A 19,447-nucleotide genomic window follows, 5' to 3' on the forward strand; every position below is an offset into this window, starting at 1 on the left:
TGCTGGATAGAGTATTATTGGCTGCAGATCTTACCCATTCAGCAATTTGAATATATTATGCCACTCTTGACAGGCTTGCTGAGTTTCTATTGAGATTAGCATTGTGGGTCTTCCTTTGTAAATTAATAATTTATTTTGTATTGTTGCTTTTAATATTTTTTCTTTACTACCATGCTTTGCACATCTAATTGAAATATGTCTTTATGTTAGTCCACTTTTGTTGATTTTGAAAGGAGTTCTCTATATCCCCTTATCACAGTGTCTGTCTCTTTTCCCAGATTAGGAAAGTTTTCTGCTATCATTTCTTCAAATAAATTTTCTTCGCCTTTTTCTCTCCCTTCTGGACTCCTATAAAGTGAATGTTGTTATATTTGAAGGAGTCACTGATTTCCCTAAGTCTATTCTCATGTTCTAAAATTCTTCTTTCTCTCTTTTGTTCAGCTTCCGTATTTTCCATTGATTTGTCTTCTATATCACTAATTCATTCTTGTTTTTTATCTGGTGTTTATTGCATTAAGCCTTTTCCAATCACATTCATTACATTCACCATCTCTGATTGATACTTTTTTTTTTTTTACTCTTTATGTCTGTGGTAAGGTTCTCCTTAATGTCTTCAATTATTTTTTCAAATCCACTGAATATTCTTATGTTTGTTGTTTTAAATTCTCCATCAGGCACATTACATATATCTCTTTATCTTAGATATCTGACTGTGGCCTTAACTTGTTCATTCATTTGGGATCAATTACTTCATCTTGGCATTTTGTCTCAGTCTCTATATATATCTGTTAAGTCCTTCTGGTCCAATGTATCACTCAGCCACCATTTCCTTGTTGGTGTTTTTGTGTGGATGATCTATCCACTGATGTAAGTCAGCTGTTAAAGTTCTCCACTATTATTGTATTAGTCAATTTCTTTCTTTATGGCTATTAATAGTTTCTTTATGTACCTCAGTACTCACATTTTGAATGCATAAATATTCACAATTGTTATATCCTCTTATTGGATTATCTTTATCATTACATAACATTCTTCTTTGTCTCTTCTTAGAGCTATCATTGTTATTATTTTTAATCTAGCTTGGGTTGTTTAGTGCAAGTAGGATGACCTGCATTCTATCCCATTCCACTTTTAAAAATAGATATCATCCACGTCCAAATCAATAAACTGGAGAGTGATCCAGAGACTGAGAACAAACCCCACAACTAAATATAAAGAAGTGTCATCAGAAATGTTAGGGATGTCAGAAAGTTGGAGGAAAGCTGCCTGAAAGAGGGAGGAGGATATATGTACAAAAAGGACAGAGAAATGAGCCTTTACACTTGGGAGCTCACATAGGGAAGACTAACCCCCATAACATTTGGCTTTGAAAACCAGAAGGGCTGAACACATGCTGTGTAACCAGTGGGACTTGGAGCCTGGAGCTTCAAATGTCAGCTGATTCAGCACTGGGTGACCCTCGAGAGCAAGTGATAACTAGGTTTCCACCCTTAAAGAGACTCTGACCTTCTCTGAAAGGCAACATAAGAACTGCAGTTTACACAATGCCAAGGATAATAGGAGTGACATCTGTTCGTACTGATTTTGGAGCATGTTGGGAGACTTATTTAAAATGGAGTGAACAGGCAGATGTCATTTTCCTCCCTTACCCCTGCCCCTGCATAAAACAGGGCCATCTGTGGAATGCTGGGCTACAGGGATACTTGTTACCTAATTGATAGCAGTGTGCCACACCCATGAGTTCTCCTAAGGACCGTCCTACTCCCACTACTAGACTTGGCCCTGGAATCAGGGCAAATTTTGTTAAAGTCATGCATGCTTTGTGTAGTCTCCTGGTGTTTGGTTGCCAGTTGCAGGGTCTAGTCATTATTCTGAGGCATAATGAAACTATTACAGAGCTCTAGGCTCAAGCAAATAGACTTAGGGAATTCAGTGACTCCATCAAACATAATACCATTTGTATTATAGGACTTCCAGAAGGATAGAGGAGATAGAAGGGGACAAAAATTATTGGAAGTAATAATAGCTGAAGATTTCCCTAACTTAGGGAAGGATACAGATATCCAGATCCAGGAGTCACAGAGAACTCTTGTCACAATCAATAAAAGCACAAGACAACAACAACAACAAAATACTGTAATTAAAGTAACAAAATGTAGTGATAAATGAAGGAATGAATGAATAACTCAGAGACCCAAAGCAGACAGTAACTTACAGGGGAAAACCAGTAAGGCTAGTGGGAGATATTTTTATCAGAAACTTTCAAAGCCAGAAGCAAATTACATGACATATTTGAAGTGTTCAATGCCAAATATCTACCACCAAGAGTATTCTATCCATCAAGAGTATTATTTAGAATAGAAGGGAGTTTCAGGATAGATCTTCATCTCTCAGAATAGGTGAAGAGTTTCCCAGACAAAAACTAAAGGAGTTCATAACCATTAAATCAACTTTGCTGGAAGTATTAAAATGGTCTCTTCCAGTAGAAGGGAGAGACCAAAAATGATAGTATATAGGTAGGAAAGACAAAAGCAGTGAAAATGAATATTTCTGTAAAAAAAATCACTCAAGGAACACACAAAATCAAAGGACATAAAATATAACTATGTATTCCTACAATGTGGGGAGGAGAGGTGTACACTATGTGTTGAAATCTAAATGACCATCAACTTAATATAAACTGTTATATACAGAACTGGTTCCCTACAATCCTAGTGGTAACCATATATCAAAAATGCTAATTTATGTGAAAATAATAAAAAGAAATCCAAATATATCATTAAAGAAAATCAGCGAAACATCAAAGAGACAAGAAAAGATCAGAGGACTTCTTCAGGAACAGCCACAAAACAAATATTAACATAACAATAAATACATATCTGTCAATAATGATTTTGAATATACATGGAGTAAATGTTCCAATTTAAAAAAATAATAAAAAAACATAGAGTTATAGAATAGTTAAGAAAAGAAGACCTATCTATATGATGGCTATAGGAGACCAAGTTTGAACCTAAAAACACCTCTGGATTGAAAGTAATGGGATGGAGAAACATTTGAGAGGCAAACATATGTCAAAATAAAACCAGAATAGCTATATATATATATAATCTATCTATCTCAGGTATAATAGACTTTAAAACAAAGACTCTAAAAAAATCAAGGAAATGCACTACAGAATAATAAAGGGGAAAATCCAACAAGGAGATGTAACAATTATAATATGTTTGCAGCCAAACAGGAACATCTAAATACATAAAGCACTTAATAACAAATAGGAAGGAACTATTGAATAGTAATAAAATAATATTAGAAGAATATAACACCACATTTACAAGAGTGGACAGATCATCTAAACCAAAAAATCAACCAAGAAATAATGGCTTTCAATTCAATGCTGGAATAGACAAATTTAACAGATATATTCAGAACATTCTATCTATAATAGCATAATACGTATTACTTTCAAGTGCACATGAGACATTCCAGATAGATCACAAGTTAGTCCACATAACAACTCTACAAAGTCAAGATTGAAGCCATACAATGCATATTTTCTAACCAGAACATTAAGAAACTAGAAGTCAACAAGTAGGAAAAAAAAAAAAAAAAGACAGCAAACACCACAAATACATGAAGATAAAAAACAAAAACAAAACAAAACAAAACAAAACAAACCAAAAAAAACTATTAAACAATGAATGGATCAAGCTGGAAATCAAAGAAGACATTTAAAAAATTAGGTAGAAACAGGGGTGCCTGGGTGGCTCAGGTGATTAAGATTCTGCCTTCATCCCAGGTCATGATCTCAGGGTCTTGGAATCAAGCTCCACATTGGGCTCCTTGCTTGGTGGGAGGCCTGCTTCCCCCTCTCTCTCTGCCAGCCTCTGCCTACTTATGATCTCTCTCTCTCTGTCAAATAAATAGATAAATTTTTTAAAAATTAAAAAATAAAAAATAGGTGGACACAAACAAAAATTAAAACACAATTGACCAAAACTTCTGGGATACAAAAAATAAATAAATAAATAAATAAATAAATAAATAAAATAAAAAATAAGGGGTTTTAAGAGGAGAATTTAGAGAAATACAGGCTAACTTCAAGATCAAGAAACATCTCAAACAAAGAAACTTTACACCTTAAGGAGCTAGAGGGAAAGAAAACAAAACAAAACAAACAAACAAAAAAACAAAAAACTAAAACCAGCAAAAGAAAGGGAATCATAAAGACTGGAGATAAATGAATAATATAGAAATTTTTAAAAAAATAGAACTAATCAATGAAACCAGGAGTTGGATCTTTGAAAAATGTATTTAAATTGATAAGCATATAGCCAGATTTATCAAGAAAAAAAGAAAAAGATCAAATAAAATCACAAATGAGGGAGGAGAAATAGTAACAAACATCACAGAAAAATGCATATCAGAGAATATTATGAAAAACTATATGTCAACAAACTAGACAAACTAGAAGAAAGGCATAAATTCCTAGAAACAAATAAACTATCAAAACTGAAACAAGAGGAATTATAATATTTTAACAGACCAATTATCAGTAAAGAAATTGATTCAGTAATAAAAATCTCCCAACATACAAATTACAAGAGTTTATGGATTCATAGGAGAATTATCCCAATCACATAAAGAAGAGTTAATATCTATTCTTCACAAATTATTCAAAACATAAAATGAAGGAAAACTTTTCTTCTCAAAATGAAGCAAAACGTCTAAGTTTGTTCTATGATGCCATCATTACCCTGATACCAAAGCCAGATAAAGACAAAACTAAAAAGAAAACTAGATATGAATATCCCTAAAGAACATGGATGCAAATATTCTCAATAAAATACTAGCATTTCAAATCCAACGATGCATAAAAATATCATTCACCATGATCTAGTTGAATTCATTCCTGTAATTCAAGTGTGGTTCATATTCACAAAACAATCAATCTGACACATTACATCAAAAGAGAATGAATGAAAACCAAATGATCCTTTCAATAGATGCAGAAAATGATTTTGACTCAGGACAATGTCCATCCCTGATTTTTTTTTTAAGATTTTATTTATTTATTTGACAGACAGAGAGATCACAAGTAGACAGAGAGAGAGGGAGGAAGCAGGTTCTCTGCCGAGCAGAGAGCCCGATGTGGGGCTCGATCCCAGGACCCTGAGACCATGACCTGAGCTGAAGGCAGAGGCTTTAACCCACTGAGCCACCCAGGTGCCCTGTTTTTTTTAAGTAGGTTTAAGACAAATATACAACACCATCAACTCCATATATGAAAAACTTGAAACTAACTTCATTGGGGAAGTAGAGATTTTTCCCTAAGGTTAGGAACAAGACAAAGATAACCACTCTCACTGCTTTTATTCAACATAGAACTGGAAGTCCTAAATACAGCAATCAGACAACAAAAATAAATAAAAGACATCTAAATCAATAAGGGAGTAACTATTAACTGTTTACAGATGACATGATACTCTATGTAGAAGACCCAAAATACTCCTCCAAAAAAAAAAAAAATCTAGAAACGAAAAATGAATTCAGTAATGTCACAAGATATAAAAATCAAGGTACAGAAATCTGTTGCATTTCTATACACCAAGGATGAAGAGCAATAAGAGAAATTAGGGAAGTGATCCTTTCCACAACTGCACCCAAAACAATGAGAGACCAAGGAATAAACCTACCCAAACAAGGGAAAAACCTGTACTCTGAAAGCCATAATATCCTGATGAAACGAATTGTAGGAGAGCCTGAGTGGCTCAGTGGGTTAAGCCCCTGCTTAATCCCAGGGTCCTGGGATTGAGCCCATCAGGCTCTCTGCTCAGCAGGGAGCCTGCTTCCCCCTATATCTCTGTCTGCCTCTCTGCCTATTTTTGATCTCTCTCTCTTTCTCTCTCTCTCTCTCTCTCTCTCTCTCTGTCAAATAAATAAAATGTTTAAAAAATTAAATAAGGAATTGAAGAGGACACAAAGAAATGGAAAGACATTCCATATTCAAGGATTGGAAGAAAAAATATTGTTAAAATATCTATACTAACCAAAGCAACCTACAAACATAATGCGATCAATATCAAAATGCCACCAACACTTTTCATAGAGGAAGGACAATCAATCCTAAAATTTGTATGAAACCACAAAAGACCAGAAAGAACCAAAGAAATATTGAATAAGGAAAGCAAAGCTGGAGGCAAGCAATTCAAGACTTCAAGTTATATTACAAAGTTGTAGTAATCAAAAGAGTATGGTTCTGGTATAAGAATAGACAGATAGAATAGTAAAACAGAATAAAAAACCCAGGAATAAACCCACGAATATATGGCCAAGTAATCGCCAACAAAGTGTAGAAGAATATCTACTGGAAAAAAGACAATCTCTTCAAGAAATGTTAAAGAAACTAGACAGAAACATGAAAAAGATAGAAACCATCACTACATACCATGTACAAAATAAAGTTCAAAGTGGGTTAAATGTGTAAATGTGACACTTGAAACCATCATAATTCTAGAGAAGAAAACGGCACCTTCTTTGACGTCAGCTGTAGCAATTTCTTTCTAAATATGTCTCCTGGCACAAAAGAAACAAATACAAAAATAAATTATTGTATGTCAAAATAAAAAGCTTCTGCACAATTAAAGAAACAATCATTAAAACTAAATGGTAACCTACATCATGGAAGAAGATATTTGCAAATGGCATATCTGATAAAGGGTTAGTATCCAAAATATACAAAGAACTTATAAATCACAGCAACCAAAAATAGTCAAATTAAAATTAGGCAAAAGACATGAAAAGGCATTTCTCCAAGAACAGGTAGAGATAACCATGATATACATGCAAAGACACTCAGCATCAATGATCATCAGGGAAAGATAAATCAAAACTGCAGTGATCCTAAACCAGTTAGGATGGCTCAAATCAACAACATAAGAATAGGTGTTAGTGATGACTTGGAGTAAAGGAACACTCATGCCCTTTGGTGAGATTGAAATTTGATGTAGCCACTGTGGACGTGTGTGTGTGTGTGTGTGTGTGTGCGCGCGCATGTGTTACTCAGCCATAAAAAAAAGGAATGAAATCTTGCCATGGGAAAGGCAAGGATAGAATTAGAGTGTATGTGATGTAAGTTAGAGAAAGACAAATACCATATGGTTCCACTCATATGTGGAATTTAAGAACCAAAACTAATAAGCAAAGTGTAAAAAGAGAAAGATAGGGAAACCAAGAAACAACCTCTTAACTGTAGAGAACAAACTAATGGTTACCAAAATGGAGATGGGTAGTGAGGATAGGTTAAATAGATGATGGGGATTAAGGAGTGAAATTGTGATGTGCACCAGGGGTTGCATGGAAGTGGTAAGTCACTACGCTGTCCAGCAGAAATTAATGTTACAGTGTATGTTAACTAACTGGAATTTAAGTCAAAATGTCTGATAAATGTTCCATTGAAACTGTACATTACTTTGGGTAATACGGACATTTTAACAGTATTATTTCTTCTAATTCGTGATTGGATTTTTTTTTTTCACGTGTCTGATAATTTTCACTATAGAGGCCTATTACTCTGATGGTGAAATTTAATCCAAGGTATTTTATTTCTTTTCATGTAATCATAAATGGGATTTTTTTTCCTTAATTTCTTTTTCTGACAGTTTGTTGTTAGTGTATATAAATGTAAGGTTTATTTATATTGGTTTTTATATCTTGCAAATTTACTGAGTTAGTATAGTAGTCCTAACAGTTTTCTGGTGAAGTAGAATATCTTCTCTTGGGACAACTTTTTAATGAGGATTTATTCTCTTTTTTTTAATCTTTTTTAAAGATTGTATTTATTTATTTGACAGACAGATACCACAAGTAGGCAGAGAGGCAGGAAGAGAGAGAGGGGAATGCAGGTTCCCTGCTGAGCAGAGAGCCCGATGCAGGGCTTGATCCCAGGACCATGAGATCATGACCTGAGCCAAAAACAGAGGCTTAACCCACTGATCCAGGCACCCCTAATGGGTTTTATTCTTATTAGGATCTATTGATTTGTATTTTTTATAGTACTGACATAATGGGAAGAATACTAAATGTTTACCTAGATAATTTCACAATATGTTAAATGACTCAATAGATCTTCTACGTATCCTCAAGGAACAAATCCTTAGAGAATCCTGAAGATTAGAACAGGCTTATAATCCTAAGGGAAGTGATATTGTACGCATTTTCTAGTGCCCAGTGGGGGGAAAAATTGGATGTTTTCCTTTACATACCTTTGTGAGAATGTTCTGAGAATAAAAACAAGTTTGATGTACTGCTAATTAAGTTGGAGACAGAACACCCACAAGGTTTATGAAATGAGGCCCAGAGTCACTATTTTAACACAGCATGAACTCAGCTGGCTTCCTTTTATGGAATTCATCATTTGTTCTCCCTCAAATCCAGTTCATATATAATCCTTATTTTGGAGTCACACACCAGCCTCATGGACCAGCCTCTGAGCGAATAGAAGTAAAAATGTGTTGATCTCTGTCAACATCACATTAAATATGTGTATTTTTATTTCTTTTTTAAAAAAATATTTTATTTTTATTTATTTGACAGAGAAATCACAAGTAGGCAGAGAGACAGGCAGAGAGAGGGGGAGGGAGGCTCCCCGCTGAGTGGAGAGCCTGATGCGGGGTTCGATCCCAGGACCCTGAGATGATGAACTGAGTTGAAGGCAGAGACTTAACCCATTGAGCCACCCAGGCACCCCTGTATTTTTATTTCTTAGAGTGAGTTGCTGGTGCCTCTTTGTTAGAATAGTCACCATCTACTGAAAAGAATTTTGAAAAGAAGAATATACAATAGAGGAGGACAAGATGGCTGAGAAGTAGGAGGGGACAGCATTTCAACCTGTCTCCTAACGTGAGCTGATTACCTACCAAAGAACTCTGACCACCCATGAAATCAGCCTGAGATTAGAATTATACACTTCTGGATCTCTATTGGGAGCAGAAGATGACAGTAGGCAGATAAAGCGGAGTGGGAACATTGATAGGACTATTGGAAGATAAACAAAAGGGGGAGGGAGCCACCAGAAGCAACCCATTGAAAGTAATACCCCAAGACGAGAGTGCCCTGTGATTGGGGACCAGCATTAACTTGGAGTCTGCTTGAAAGAACTCAAAAAGAGCAAAGGATCCTGGGGGGAAATTGTGGGAATCAGTGGTTAGGGACAGGGGCTTAAGGCCGCCGACCCAGGACAGCCACCACTGGTGCTGAGGCTGAGAGCATGGAGCGAAGAAGCCAGTTCTTGGTCCCTGAGCCACCAGAGTGCCTGAGAGCATTTGGGTGGCAGCGCCCGTGAGGGTGAGGGAGCCTGGCCAGCCAGCAGAACCACATCATTTTGCACTCTGCATGCACAACCAGAGTCTGAGTCCTGCCCTACACCCTCCTTCTGAGAGAGGTGCCTGCAGGCACCAGCCAGCCAGTGCTCTCTTGGGCCAGAGAGACTGAGCACTCCCAGCCCGGGCCAGCATGAAAATCTCAGTGTGCTATCTCTGCTTGGGACCTCTCTGGTGGTCTAGAGCTGCTCATACAGCCACGGCTAGTATTTCCCCTGGTTTGGGGTACAAGCGGGAGTTCCTGTGACCCCAGAGATGGTGACTGGGAATGAGCTCTGCCAGCAGCAGAGGGGGAATTTATGTGCTCTGGAGCACCCAGAGGGGAACATACTGAGACTTCCCTCTGAGAGGGAGGTCTGGGTGCAGGTTGCTCTCCTCTAAATCTCCAAAAACCGCCAAAGCCACCAAGGGGCAAGAAAACAAATGCACAAAAAAGCAAAAAAAAAAACAACCCAGAGAACAAAAGCCACCTGAAAAACCGGTTTCCTCAGAGCCCAGCCACTTGATGGGGACAGGAGGACTTAACTCTAGTAAGACTCCCTGAAAACCATGTGGTAGTCCCCTACCACAGAAAGCCAGCCCCCCCCCCCAAAAAGGCAAGAGGACAACCACCACTAATTCATAGATACAGCTTTTATTTTTAATTCATTCCCACTATTCTGGTTTGTTTCATATATATATATATATATATATATATATATATATATATATATATAACTTTTTGACCTATTTACCATCACAATGAGATGTTCAGTACATCAAAATCCATAATAACCTTTTAATCTGAACTTTTTGATACACATACCTGTGTTTTCCTTTTGCTTTTCTAGTTTTTAATTTTTTACTTTGATTTTATTTAATATTTTTAAAAAATATTCATATAGAGATAAGCTTCAAGGTAATCCCCTTTCTCCAAACAATGCCATCCCTATAGGAAAACCAGTTTTAATCCCCCTTTACCTCAGGAAAGTTGAGTTCTTCAACAAAGATATCAAGATATATCCAGGAAAAATCAAAATAACCTTCCTTGCCCACACTGAGAATTTATAACCACTCTCCCATCTTTTTCTTCTGTCAGTGTTTCTGTGTAATTGTTTTTGTCCTAGTAGTATATACATCTTATACTTGGGGTTATTTTTGACAAGGTTCTCTTTTGGTTTGTTTTGTTTATTTATTTGTTTTTATTTTCTCTTATCTACTTCTGTCAGTCTTTTTGTTTGTCTGTTTTTGTTTGCATATTTCATAAATCTTACCTTGAGGCCCATTTGGGCTGGGCCTTCTCTTTTATTTTATCTTTCTTTTTTTTTTTTTCCCTGTCTCTCTCTCTCTCACTCTTTTATTTTTTTCTATTTTCTTTCTTTTTGGTGGGGACTGTCCTTTGCTCAGAAGTGGTCCAGGGTGCACCTTGCCTGCACCACAGATTGATACATTCAGCTACACATCTGTTCAGCCATCTCTCACAAAAATGACTAGGAGGAGGAATGCCCAACAGAAGAAAAATTCAGAGACTGGCCCGTCTCCATCGGAGCTATTGGATATGAACATAGACAATATGTTGGAAAGGGAATTTAGGCTAACAATGATACAGGCAATAGCTAGGTTAGAGAAAGGCTTTGATGACAAAATGGAATATCCCTGATGAATATGGATGCTAAGATTCTCAACAAGATCCTAGCAAACAGGATCCAACAGCACATTAAAAAGATTATCCACCAGAACCAGGGGGGATTCATCCCTGGGTTACAAGGATGGTTCAACATTCACAAATCAATCAATGTGATAGAACAAATCAATAAGAGAAAAGAGAAGAACCACATGGTCCTCTCAGTTGATGCAGAAAAAGCATTTGACAAAATCTGGCATCCGTTCCTGATTAAAACAGTTCAAAGGATAGGGATAGAAAGGACATTCCTGAACTTCATAAAATCTATCTGTTAAACACCCACAGCAAATATCATCCTCAATGGGAAAAGCTCACAGCCTTCTTGCTGAGATCAGGAACACGACAAGGATATCCACTCTAACCACGCTTGTTCATCATAGTATTAGAAGTGCTAGCAACAGCAATCAGACAACAAAGAGAAATAAAAGGTATTCAAATTGACAATGAAGAAGTCAAACTCCTTCTCTTCCCAGGTGACATGATATTTTATATAGAAAAACCAAAAGTCTCCACTCCCAAACAACTAGAACTCATACAGTAATTCAGTAATATGGCTGGATACAAAGTCAATGTACAGAAATCAGTTGCTTTCTTATACACTAACAATATAAATACAGAAAGGGAAATTAGAGAATTGATTCCATTTACTATAGCACCAACAACCATAAGATTCCTAGGAATAAACCTAACCAAAGAGGGAAAGGATCTGGACTTGAGGAATTACAGAACACCCATAAAAGAAATCCAAGAAGACACAAAAAGATGGAAGACCATTCCATGCTCATAGATCAAAAGAATAAACATTGTTAAAATGTCTATACTGCCTAGGGCAATCTACACTTTCATGCCATTCCAATCAAAATCCCATGGACATTTTTCAAAGAGCTGGAGCAAACAATCCTAAAATTTGTATGGAATCAGAAGAGACCCTGAATTGCTAAGGAAATATTGAAAAAGAAACACAAAACTGGGGGCATTATGTTGCCTGATTTCAAGCTTTACTACAAAGCTGTGATCACCAAGACAGCATGGTACTGGCACAAAAACTGATACTTAGAATAGTGGAACAGAGTAGAGAGCCTAGATATGGACCCTCAAACTTATGGTCTTATAATCTTAGAGAAAGCAAGAAAAAGTTTACAGTGGAAAAAACACCAGTTTCTTCAATAAATGGCACTGTGAAAATTGGACAGCTATGTGTAGAAGAATGAAACTCGACCATTCTCTTACACCATACACAAAGATGAACTAGAAATGGATAGAAGACCTCAACATGAGGCAGGAATCCATCAGAATCATAGAGGTGAACATAGGCCATAACCTCTTCGACAATAGTCACATCAACTTCTTTTAAGACATATCTCCAGGGGCACCTGGGTGGCTCAGTGGGTTAAAGCCTCTGCCTTCAGCTCAGGTCATGATCTCAGGGTCCTGGGATCGAGCCCCGCATCGGGCTCTCTGCTCAGCAGGAAGCCTGCTTCCTCCTCCCTCTCTCTCTGCCTACCTCTCTGCCTACTTGTGATCTCTGTCTGTCAAATAAATAAATAAAATCTTAAAAAAAAAAAGACATACCTCCAAAGGCATAGGAAACAAAAGCAAAAATGAACTTTTTGGACTTCATCAAGATCAAAAGCTTCTGCACAGCGAAGGAAACAGTCAACAAAACAAAGAGGCAACCCACAGAATGGGAGAAGATATTCGCTAATGACAGTGGAGACAAAGGGCTAATATCCAAGATCTATAAAGAACACCTCACACTCAACACACACAAAACAGATAACCACGTAAAAAAAAAAAAAAAAAAAGGCAGAAGACATGCAGAGACAATTCTCCAATTAAGGCATACAAATGGCTATCAGACACAGAAAAAATGTTGATCATCACTAGCCATCAGGGAGATTCAAATTAAAACCACATTGAGATACCACCTTATACCAGTTAGAATGGCCAAAATTAACAAGACTGTAAACAATGTGTTTTGGAGAGGATGTGGAGAAAGGGAAACCCTCTTCCACTGTTCGTGGGAATGCAAGTTGGTGCATCCGCTTTGGAAAACAGTGTGGAGGTTTCTTAAGAAATTAAAAATAGAGCTTCCTTATGACCCTGCAATTTCACTACTGGGTATTTACCCCAAAGATACAGATATAGTCAAAAGAAGGGCCATCTGCACCCCAATGTTCATAGCAGCAATGGCCACTGTCGCCAAACTGTGGAAAGGACCAAGATGCCCTTCAACAGACTAATGGATAAGGAAAATGTGGTCCATATACACTATGGAGTATTATGCCTCCAGCAGAAATTATGAATACCCAAAATTTTATCAACATGGACGGGACTGGAATGGATTATGCTGAGTGAAATAAATCAGAGAGAGTCAATTATCATATGGTTTTACTTATTTGTGGAGCATAAGAAATAACACAGAGGACATGGGGAGATGGAGAGGAGAAGGGAGTTGAGGGAAATTGGAGGGTGGGAATGAACCATGAGAGACTATGGACTCTAAAAAACAATCTGAGGGTTTTGAAGGGGGAGGGTGGTGGGAAGTTGGGTGAGCCCTGTGGTGGGTATTATGGAGGGCATATATTGCATGCAGCACTGGTTGTGATGCATAAACAATGAATTCTGATACACTGAAAAGAAATTAAAAAAATAAAATAAAATAATTAAAAAAAAGAATATACGATTGTAAGGACCTTTTTAGCCAGAGTGATTCCATCTGGTTAAACAGTGATTTTGTTGTTTATGCAGTAAAACTTAAACTGATACTGCCCCCCCCAGGGGACATACTTAAAAGCAAGTCTGGGAAACCAGTCCCAGGTAACAAAACCCAAATACCAGGGCGGGTCAGGCCAGGTGGAGACATCCAATCAGTGAGGCATGCATACTGTCTCCCTAGCTACCAAGGAGTGTTGGCCCTGCCTTTTGGGCACCAATGCTGACCAAGGTGATAGGCTAGTTCAAATATATACTATAGGATAAGTTGCAATTCAATTGGCCTCCCGTGTATGACCTAGCATGACTGTGCAGCTTTCTCTGTGTGTTGCAATCTCTCTGGCCACTTGTGTGTGGCCAGGCTCAAACACATGGCCTTGGCCCTTTAAAATTTAGTCGGCTAGGCAGGTGGGGTCGCCTTCTCTGTAAGAGGCAACACTGACTGATTCTTGGCATGAAATCAAGCTTTGCTTGACCTTCGCTTTGTATCAGTCTTGCTCCTTTGATTATGGACCTAACACAATAGAAAAGTTTGGCTGGACTTGAATAAACTTTATCAACTTGCTAGAACAATCACCTAAGGTTGGTCATTTCTTGGGGTTTTATAATTATTACAAACATTCTATATCATGTGGAATTCCAATTATTTGGCACAGATTGCTAATTGGGGGTTTGGGGATAGAAGTAAACATATGTGAATTGCTGCAACAATAAGTCAACTCGCACTTTGTTTTCAGCCTCTCTTCTAAGTAGCTCTAGATTTAACAAAATAAAAACCATTTCCACGTTTTATCTGTTAGAACATTATCAGATATAAAGTCACAAAAGAAGAAAGAAAAAGAAAAACAAGCAGACTTTATATCCTTTCCATGCTATATTTTATAGCATAACAAAAAATGTGAGGTCACCTTGACAGTAAAAATAAACCTTGGGCCATACTTCTGGTGTTTCCATTGTCTGATTATTTTTTCTTGAAAATAGAATGAAACATGGAAACATGATGATTAGGTTCTAGTATATAGGTGAGGTTCAGTGGGGTGAGGTCCAGAGCCGCTGACCAAGAAAGAATTCTTGAGACATCTTTGGTGCATAATGGTGGTTTATTAAAACACAGGGGCAGGATTCATGGGCAGGAAGAGCTGCTGCCCTGGGGTTTTTAGGGGTGGCAGTTCATGTCCCTGGAGTTGGGGGGAGGTAAGGAAAAGGGAGGTTTCAATAGAACTTTCATATGCTAAAGAGGGCCTACAAGCTACCAGATACCAGAGGCCTTGCCTTTGCCAAGGTTGTTTTGCCCTCTAGCAAGGTATTAGCATTAAGATGGGTGGGAGATTCCTAAAGAATGTCATAATATGTCCTACTCAGGAGTGGGGTTCAGGGGGAGGTTGCAAGGTGTCAGCCTTTTGCTTTGTCTTCAGCTAGCCTTCTGTTCCCTCATCAATGACACAGCCCAAACTAGGGACTCAGGATATGTCACATACTTGGACAAATCTATGAAAATTTCATCAACTTCCTTATCAGAAAAGTAGAAATAATATTTTCTTCTTAGAGTAGTGGTTTATTCATTATCATTTAGTAGTAACTTTTATGTTCCAGGAATGATTCTAAACATAAACTCAGCATCAAGGTAAATAAGACATTATCACAGCACTCAAGAAAATTGTGGGCTAGAGATGGAGAAAGATGAATGAGTAGAAACTAAATTTCAAAGAGGTGAGAATAATGAAACATTACAAAGGACTTCCTGAAAACTGTTGACATAAATTTTAATTAACTAATGATTCCTTATACTGGCACAATCATGAGTTTCTTATCAACATTTCTGCAGCCTCCCCAATTTTATTCTGGACTCACTTCAGTGATGCATTGATATGCACTACCCCCTTCCTGCTCTGCCAATGTCAGTATTTACATCTTTGCTGCCTCTAACCAGTCTATAGTACTTTGGTTGGGCTTTGATTCTCCCTCTATTCTCTTTAACATTTGAATTCTCCTGCTCATCTTGGGTCCTTTTGAACAGGACTTGTAAAGATAAAATCATCCCTGAGCTCCACTGACATTTTAGAAGCAGCAGAGGCTGGTTGTAGAGCTGGCCATAGTCCTGGTTTGAGAGGTGAATCTCTCCCTAACAGCTGTATAGAAAATTACCTGACCCCACTTCTGAAAAATGGAAATGATACTAATATTATATAGCTATTTCTTTAATTAGTATTTATGAAATTCTTAGTAAGCTTACTTAATGTTTGGTAAGTAAAACCTCACCATTTACTTTCCTGGGTCTGTTGGTACAAATATCATCTTATTTGGTAAGAGGTTGAATTGAATAAATTCTACAGTCTCTGGAAATATTCTATGTCCCATCCCATCATGCCCTTATTAGGTCTCCTGGGGCACCAGGCTCCAGGGTCTCATTCTACTGAATGAAATAATGAAAAGAGAGTCTTTTTACCATGGCCACTCTAATTTCACTCCAGTAGAGATTAGGATGAGTTGGAGAGGAACTCAGCTTTTGATTAGATCAGGGGAATATTCTAAAAACGTTATCTACCAAAAGCAGCTGTGTGACAACTATCTCAGGATTCTGTGGAAAGAACATGAAGGCCACTGATACTAAAAGTAGCATATCCTGGTTTTCAATTTCTGAGTTAGTTGCTGACAAATTTAAAGTGTTAGAGGTTGGGTATGTGGGCATAGCAGTGAAAACATTGACAGAAATTCAGTTAAGAGCCTATCCATTTCATTCCTTTTTCTCCCTCTCATTAGTAGTGTTATTCCATTATTCTTCCATCTTTAATGTGCGACAACCTCATGTTTTCTTTTGACTATCACATAAAATGACCAAGAAAAATAATCTCAATTAAAAACCATTGATCCAAACCCTGTGGCTTTGTTTGTTTTACATATGCTAATGACAAATGGACATTAGTTTCAATAACAGTTTCTAGTTTTAAAGGGGTTTGTAAACTAAAAATATCATCCCTACTGTTTTTGGAAATGGAATCTGCATTCCGGGATCTAGTCCAGGTCCATTGCTAAACTTGGAAAAATGTTGCTGGTTAGTATGGACCTAATGAAGTCATAAGTCTCACTCATTTTGAGGTTGTGAGTGTATGTATTTATCTAACTAAACACTGTCCCCACCCCTCTTCCTAGAATGTTCACATTTCTCAGTAAACAAGGTATAATTAGATCACAAAGAGTAGCCAAAATTTTTCAGATTTTTAATTCTGATCCTATTAATTTTTGTGACATTGAGAACATCTTCTGTATTCTTTAAAGTAATTTACTGTCATACATATTAGAATAAACATCCTTCTCACAGATGAAACTTTGTGACAAAGCCATAAAGATAGCTTGTTAAAACAAAAATTCAATTAATTAATTGTTAATTAATAAAAATAATTGTTAATTAATTGTTAATTCAATTAATTATTTGTTACTTCAGATAAATAATTAATGGCAATTAACTAGTGTGATCTATGTCCTTAGAGCCTCTAAAGCGGTCCACAAGTAAAGTTTTCACAGTATTAATATTTGTTATGTATTGATAATATCATATAAGACTAAACTGGCACTGAAAATAAATTAAAAAAATTAAAAATAAATTTAAAAAAAGGATAAAACTGGGCATTATTTCAGTTGATATTTTTTTTTCTCCTTCCATTTCCTTTCCTTTCTTTTTTAAAAACATTCCTTCCTCCCCTTATTATTTCACAACCATTAATCCATTTCCACTTCCTTATTTTTATTCTATAAATCCTCAGACTCTAAGTCCCTTTTTCATGAGTTATTTTTAGTCTATAGCTGGGTCATCTCTGACAGCCGGCAAACACATACCTAGTGTCAAAATTAACAAAGTAAAGAAATATTTCATTTTGATGAGTTTTCTTTGTAAAAGTGAACGCTAGCATGGCTGTAATAATCTTGAAACATCTATATTCCAACACTAGCTAATAAACTCATCCATTTTTTGATCCATCCTATAAAATTCTATTGAAGGATCACTTCATAAGAATGATAAAATGCATATATTAGTTACTTCTTCATTACAAATATTGAAGTTCAAGTGGAACTATTTATTTATTTATTCATGTTTATTTATTTATTATTTATTTTTAAGTATTTAGGTGTGTTTTTTGTTTGTTTGTTTTTTATAGAGAGAGCAAGGATACTGGGGGTAGGGGGCAGAAGCAGAGTCTTCAAGAAGAATTCCTGCTTAAGCATGGAGCCCAATGTGGAGCATGATCTTATGAAACATAAGATTATTATTTGAGCTGTAACCAAGAGTCAGATGCTTAACCAAATGAGCCACCCAAGAACACCTGGAACAAAATATTTAATAAGATGGTTAAATCTGATTGTGCCACTGGAAGGACAGTATAATATATATTGTCAAAATTTAGAAGAAAATATCAAATTTTGATTTGGCAGAGGATGGGCAGAGTTTTGAGGAAGCATCAGAGAGATGATAACATGTGATCAGTAAATTAAATAATTGGAAAGGTTTAATATAGGTTATGTTGGAGAAAGTTTAGCTTAAATGGAAGTGAAACTGTGCAAGTATCTGCATGGAAATGAAAAACATTGTGACCTTTTAGATGATTGTAGTTTAAGTTGTTGTAAGGAAGAAAATGAAAGTTTGTTATAAAGAAAAGAAAGAAAGAACCAGAAAGAAAGAAAGAAAGAAAGAAAGAAAGAAAGAAAGAAAGAAAGAAAGAAAGAGCCAGGTAAATTAGTCATAAATTTGTTGCATATTTGCATACCAATATAAGTATTGTTAAGCAATTCCCTAGTTCATGGAGAACATTTCAAAAATTGCCCTAGAAAGTGACTTGATCTTGATATGTTTTTAGATGGGTATGATTTGAAAGGAAAAAAAAAAAAGTCTAGAAAGTCAGGAGAATGGGCATTGAAAACTTAGAATTGAGTGAAATAATAGGTTTAGAAAGGAGATATGTGTCTTAGAGATACTGAGAGTAGAATATGCCTGCTCCAAGTGACTGATTAAACATAGAAAACCAAGAAATCAAAAGTGGCCTCAAAGGTTAAGCTTGAATGTTTATGGTAACGAAATGGAAATGGCGGAAATAATAAAATGTAAGAGATGGGAGCTAATATTAGGTTGGCATGATAAATTGAAAGTGTTGTCAGGATAGCTGATGAAAGTGTTGGAAACACAGAAATGAGCTCAGAAGATGTCAGATTGATGTATTATTCTAGAAACATGAATCCCTTAAGATCAGGATAAATGTAATTCATGAAATTATACTAAATTCTGTCCTTAGAAGGGTATTCTGCATGATTTCTTCCTTTGATGTTGCTGTTTTGAAATTCTTAATAACCTTGAACTAAGGGGGTCCCAAATTTTCATTTTGTCATGTGAAGTATGTAGTTAGTTCTGCAATGGCTATAAAAGATTGACAAAGGAGATAAATTACACAGAGCAGAGAATGATCTGTGCAAGACACTTGGGAAAATGGTTTCTTTGACAAGTCAAAAACTAAAGTCTGTACTTTCATTTGCAAATATCTTCTCCCATTCCCTGGGTTACCTCTTTGTTTTGTTGACTGTTTCTTTTGCTGTGCAGAAGCTTTTGATCTTGATGAAGTCCCAAAAGTTCATTTTCGCTTTTGTTTCCTTCGCCTTTGGAGACATATCTTGAAAGAAGTTGCTGTGGCTGATATCAAAGAGG

This window comes from Martes martes, assembly GCF_963455335.1.
Source record: "Martes martes genome assembly, chromosome: 5".
Classification (NCBI taxonomy): Eukaryota; Metazoa; Chordata; class Mammalia; order Carnivora; family Mustelidae; genus Martes; species Martes martes.